We start from the raw sequence: 7500 nt of genomic DNA on the forward strand, positions 1-7500 counted from the left end.
AACAATTTTGATTATGTAGTTGTCACGCCAGGGTTGTTGCACTACTACTGAACAAGCATATGTCGGTGAATAACTTGGCAATTTATTTCTAAGTTTATGTCCTAAAAATATTCGTGGAGAATATATGGTTTCCCAGAAATGTTTTCACTTCTTGGTCATCATCACTCCCCTGAACAATATGACTATACTCGTGACAAACCCTTTGAGAAGGCTTGCAAACTTGCTTTTATTACTACACCTTACACCCCTCCCACACACACAAATCAGCTCCCAAATATATCCTTCTATCTATACCTTAAAGGATTATTCGTATAAACCTCTGATATTTCCAAGGAATAAGTTCATTGCCTGTAATTGCCGATGTAGAGTGTTCCCTGGACAATCAAAATCTTTCGAAATAGCGTCTTCCCATACGCAGTAACAACACTGTTTTGAGCTAGCCGATAACTTAAATGTATTAAAAACTTCTTTCATCATATTAAAAACTTCGTAGCAGACATCAGTGGTAAGCAGAGTAAGATCTAACGGATGCATGTGGTTTTGTGTAAAATTCACTAGTTGTGTTTCATCTAATTCTAGACAAAGATGTATTTCGTAACTAAACACTGCAAAATAATGATGGTGTTGTGTTTAATGTTTTCTATATACATCACGGAGGAAGGAAAACAAAAAAGGAAAGCAGCTTTCACGGAAAATTTTAAACTGAATCAATAGTAATGGGATCTAGTAATGCTTTCTTTTATCTGCCCTGATACTTTATTATTTTCTAATGCAAACAATAAGTTTCCGTTGAGAGAATGAATGCTAAATATCACTCATTCTAAAATTTCATTGATTGACCTTTGTGATATAGCAACGGGTTTGTAATTAAAGGAAAAAAGAAGACATTTATTTATTGGTGGTAGCAAGATACAAAATACAAAATACGATCAAAAACCGTTGCTGACGTATATTTTATATTCCTTTACCAGACTCAGGAGATGACAAAATACATCTGCAACATAGGAACAAGGCAGAAAATCTGAGGGGAAGAAAGAGTGAATTTTATCGACACTAATATTTGTTTGGTACTTTATTTTACCAACATTATTTTATCAAGTAGCGTGGGATAAAAGGTGAAGTTGACTTTGGTAGTATTTGAACTCAGAATGTCAGGAACCGAAACGAAAACTCTAAGCATTTTGTAAGATTATCGTTGCAAAAAGTTAACGTAGAAATTGTAAAGAGAGAACAAATATATTTAGTTGCAGGCACTTTTACTTGATATTAGTTCCTAACCCAACTCTAGATCAGCAAATACACAGAAATATGCAGACACACAGGAAAAGATATATATATATATATATATATATATATATATATATATATATATATAATCTCAACACATGCATGCACACACATAAATTAGTCATGTCAGGATGTATTTAACGCTATATGTATATATCCACATACATAAGTACACATATGCACACACGTATACAAAAGTATTTAAATAACACATTCATATGCAAACACGCATATACATATATAGACACACAGACACACACACACACACACACACATATGTATATATATATATATACATATATATATATATATATATATATATATATATATATATATATATATATATATATATATATATATACATAAATGTAATGAATTATGTAATTCTGAATACTAACTTTCAAACTAGTACTTGTATATGAATGTATATATAATATATGATATAATATAATATATATATATATATATGATTTTGATTAGGTATGTGTATATATGGTTAAATATATATATATAGAGATTTATATACATATATTTAGATATATATGCATATATACATAAATATGTATATACATATATACACACAAATGTATGTATGTTGGTTTGTATATTTATGGGGAAATATATACACCATATATGCATATGTGTATAGAAATTATATAAGCATACATACAAAAAAAAAATACATACGTGCACACTTACACGTATATACACTCAAGTCATTAATATACATTCAACTATAAAGAAAACAGAACATTAATTTATGTGGTAACATATACAACCCTATATATATATATATATATATATATATATATATACAAACTCTCTCTCTCTCTCTCTCTCTCTCTCTCTCTCTCTCTTACACACACACACACGTATATGAATAGAAAAACACATTTGTATCAACACGCACATACACACTAAAATATATGTATATATTACTCGAAATGGTTTTTTCTTAACCCTGAAAATGTTCCATTTATAAATGTAATATCATCATGCGCCACAAACTAATTAAAAACAAAGCAATCATACTTTGTGCGGTTTTTGTATTTCTAGCCATTTTAATAACATTCTATGATATAATGATTTCGTAGTATATGATGATTAAAATTGTATGAAAGACACCGTTTTATCAAAATCACCAAACATAAAATGTCGGATAAATTTAGAGTTAATTTTTTAATTTTGTTTCTTTTGAAAGTCATATAGAAAAAAAGAAATACTTTGCATACAAATATACGTATACAAAAGCATTCATATGTGCGTGTATATATATATATATATATATATACATATATATATATATATACATATATATATGTATATATATATGTATGTATATACATATATATATGTATATGTATATATATACATATATATACATATATATAAAGATATATATATGTATATATATATGTATATATATATATATGCATGTATATATATGTATGCATATATATGTATATATATATATATATATGTATATATATATATATATATATATATATATATATATATGCATATGTCTATGTGTATATGCATATATATATATGTATATATATATGTGTGTGTGTGCATATATATGTGTATATATACATGTGTACATATATGTGTGTATATATATAAATATATTCATACATAGATACACACATTCATATATATATATAGAGGCATATATGTACGTGTATATACGAATTTATGTGTGCATATATCTACATATATATAACTTCCTTACTTCCACATAGACATGCATAAATACAGGCACTTACATATTTATGCATGTATTTATGTATATATGTACGTATATACATACATACATACATACGTACATACGTACGTACATACATACATACATATATACATACATATATACACACATACATAAGCATTTCCTTCTATTTATGTGTTTGAACTTTACTTATCTCTCTTTCTATCAAATCCTCTCGCATCCGCTTCTCTTTCACTCCCTAAAACATTTCAAGTGTTTTCATAAAAGAATAACAGATTAAAAAAAAGAAATTAAACAGAATTAATATCTTGGAAAGATAGCTTTCACCTGGATACTAACACTATTTAAATCTTATCTAATGCATCGGTTGTTAAAATGGTTTTTCTTTTTAAATTTCCATTTTTCTTTCATTGTCAATTTTACATGTTTTGTGGCACTTTTTGTTTGTGTCTTATCGTTTCATATTCAATAAGGAAGAAAAAAAATAATGAAAAATACTAAATTAGATGTAAACAATATCATAACAAAGAGTCACTAGCACTAACACCGCCACCACCGTAACAGCCATTTATTTTTACCACCACGATGACGACGATGACAACCACTTCGACCTTCACCACCATCATTAGCTGTAGCATCAACAATATCAGGAACAACGGCAGCTTACAAGTAACCACTTCAATAATAATAGTAGAAATACATTAAGAACAATAACAGTAAAAAATAACCCCAAAACAACCGCACATGAGAATAGCAATAATATAGAGATAAAAAAAATGTGCATTCACTCAGTTTTATTTATTATTTTTTTTAAAATTTCATCCCTATTGTTAACGTTTCTGACATACTTAACATTATTTAAGTCGTGAAAAAATAGTGATATTAGTATTATGAATAATGATAGTAGTAGCAATCAGAAAATTAATGTGTATAGTAGTTGGTGTAGTAGCAGCGGTAGAGTTAAAAACCTTCTGTATACAGCCAGTAGTAGCGTGTTCGTTTCAAAACTTCCACCCTACCTTCATATTGTTTAAATAACGATTATATATATATATATATGTAAAACTACTCTTTCTATTATCTACACCTCCAGCACAACATGTTTTATATATTATAAAATCTATGACTGTCTGTATTTATGTATGTATTAAGCTTCCTCTCTGTTTAGATTTCCATCTGAAGCATGATATGTATTCCTATGTAATATAATCTCTGTCGATACGTACGTAACGCTACACGCACACACTATTCTATATAGTAACTCACGTTTCTATATTTTACATTATTTTACATTATATCAGAACTACAATAACAAAAATGAAATTTCGAGGAGAGAGTAAAGAATACTCCATACACACTGTAGTTTAAATATTTGTTATTATAATATATCAACATCTTAAACTTTAGTATTGCAGTAGTTAAATTTTAATTTCAATAAAAGCAATCCCTGATGTTCTCTCTGCATTGTAATAAATCTTGTATTTCAACTTGAATTGATTTAAATGATAGACTTTTTCCAGTTACTTCGTTCGTCAGAATAAAAATTAGAGTTTCCGTATATTGATACACATAAGTGTGGGGACGGCGTTTGCCTTCGTGCTATGTAGCTTTTCTCCTAGATCTCACTGCACAAGTTGGGGAAGTGACATCTAGCACAGCCTCGTGTTGACCAATGAATTGTGAGTGGCTCTTTTTAGTTTCTGTCTACCAAATACATTCAGAAAGCTTTGGTCTACTCGAGGCTATAGTAGAAGACAGTTGTCCAAGGTGTCACGCAGTGAGAGTGAACCCTAAACTATGTAGTTAGAAAGCAAGCTCCTTACCACACAGTCACTCTTGCGTCTATACATACATACATAAATACATGCATACAATTGCGCGAGCACACACACACACACACACACACATGCCTGTATATATGTATGTTTATGTGTTGTTCATGCTTAAGAGAGGAACGAAGCGATTTTATTGATGAAAATAGAGTTGCAGTCAGCATGCGTATACGTCTGCAAGTACGGGTGTATGAGTGCGTGCATGTGCGATTCTATATATGAGTGTATGTGTGTGTCTATGAGTGCGTAATACCAGTGTAAAGGCGATGTAAATTCATTTTGGCAGTTATCGGCTAAGGGCTGGCATTCTCTAAAAAAGGGTCATAGTTCAACCCAACCATTCACTGAGAGTGACAAGTAAAATGGTTTACCCGACAGAGTAGCTGTATTAATGTTAGTAACTAAAACGCTTGACGGCGATCCCCAGCACGGCCTCAGTTCACGCATTCACAACAGAAAAAGAAAAAGAAATACTATAAATAATTTTTTATAACGGTCAATATTTTTTTTACAATATAAATTTGAATTGGTTAGCAGCAGCTGAGGAATGGTAAGTGCTCTTTATAAGACAAATCACTTTGAATTTTAACGAATGGGTCATTAGGTTTCTCGTATTGATTTCTACTCTTGTGAGACTTCTAAATGCCAATAAACACATAAACATTGACATATGCATGTATACATACATACATACATACATACATACACACACACACACACACACACACACATATATATATATATATATATACATATATATATATATATATACATACATATAAATATATATATATATATATACATACATATATGTGTGTGTGTGTATATATGTAAATGTGTGTAATGTATGCGTATGTGTCTATGTATCTATATATCTAATATGCATTTGGATATGTGTGTGTGTACGTAGTGCTTGTGTATTATTCGTTTTTGTTTAGAAGTTGAGATGCGGTCATGCTGGAGTACTACCTTGAAGGGTATCAGTCGACCATACAAAATTGAGTTTTGTACCAGTCTGTTACCTATTTTTAGAGTCCTGTATTATGACGAACTGAAGGTTAGGCTTCATGAATACAAACACTATGCGAAAACAATTTATTTTCAAGATAACTGCGACCAAGATTACGTGATGATTAGCCAAACGTTTTGTGATTTTCCTCTAAAATAAAAGGAAAGTAACTACTCGACTGTCTATCTCACGCACACACATACACACCAAACGGATGTACTCGACTCTTTCAATATTTGTGCGTGCGTGTGTTTCTGTGGGTTTCAGTGTGTATTGTGTTTGAGTGTGTACTGTGTTTGAGTGTGTGTGTGTGTGTTGTACACCCTGCTGATTGAATTGGTGTCGGTGTCTCATCAATAATGTTTTCTGAGAAGTGAATTAGTCGGTGTCATCACACAGAATTGAACTAAATTCCCAAGATACTACGACAAATGAGAGTGGGTGGGTAAAGTACGCAAATATAATAAACCAGCAATAAATAATGATTTCTTGCTACTTTCTTATCTCAATTTTGTTAATGATTTCTTATTTATACTACTACTACTACTACTACTACTACTACTACTACTACTACTACTACTACTACTACTGATGATGATGATGATAAAAATAATAATAATAATAATAATAATAATAATAATAATAATAATAATAATAATAATAATAAAAACAATAATAATAATAAAAATATTAAAAGGGTAGTAACCAAGATAACTCGTTTTCTCCGGTACTATTTGTAATTGCCCTAATACTCATAGCAATGACATTTTAAGGAAGTTAAGATGGGTTACCGATGTGGGAAGAAAGGCTCATCGTTGAACCATCTTCTGTTTATGGATGACCTGAAATTGTTTGGGAAATCTGAAAAACAGATTTCTTAACCAAAGCAGTCCAGAAGTGTGGTAGGGACATCGGTATGGAATTTTGGATTACCGAATGCTCAATGCTTAATATGGAAAAGAGGGAAGAAATCATCTTGTAGAGGATTACGGTTACCATCAGGAGAGACCATGGGTGAACCCGACGGTATTGGGTATAGATATTTAGGGATTTTAGAGCTGGATGACATTCTACACAGAGAAATGAAAGTCAAGGTCACCGAGGCGTATCATAAAAGAGTGAAGATGGTGTTCAAATCCAACCTGAATACCAAAAAATTGATTACTACAATGAATATCTGGGCAGTTGCAGTGGTCAGATATAGTGCGTCTATCCTCAAATGGACTAAGGAGGAAATATCACCACTGATTAGAAGGACGAGAAAATTGATGATGCTGCATGGGGCACTACACCCTAAAGCAGACGTAAACAGACAGTATATAAAAAGAAAGAATGGTGGCAGAGGATAAATTAGCGTAGACTACTGAACAAGGAGTGAAAGGAGAACTCTTGTCGAGTATTTGATAAATAGTGATGAATACCTGCTGCAATATGCCGCGAAAGATATGGGTGTAAATGCAGTGGCTCTCATGGCTTCTGATCTTAATTGATTGGAAGTGTTATCATGTACATTCTTTTGTCTTGATATAAACGATTGGCTACAGCAAATATTCTGCTCAATACCACAGATTTGCTTGTCAGTTCTTTGACCTTAACCAGTTGAGCACGTCCCTTGTTGGCTGACGATATGTGCATCTCTGATC

Source organism: Octopus bimaculoides, chromosome 3 (assembly GCF_046866305.1).
Source record: "Octopus bimaculoides isolate indiv1 chromosome 3, ASM4686630v1, whole genome shotgun sequence".
In the NCBI taxonomy this organism is placed as follows: domain Eukaryota; kingdom Metazoa; phylum Mollusca; class Cephalopoda; order Octopoda; family Octopodidae; genus Octopus; species Octopus bimaculoides.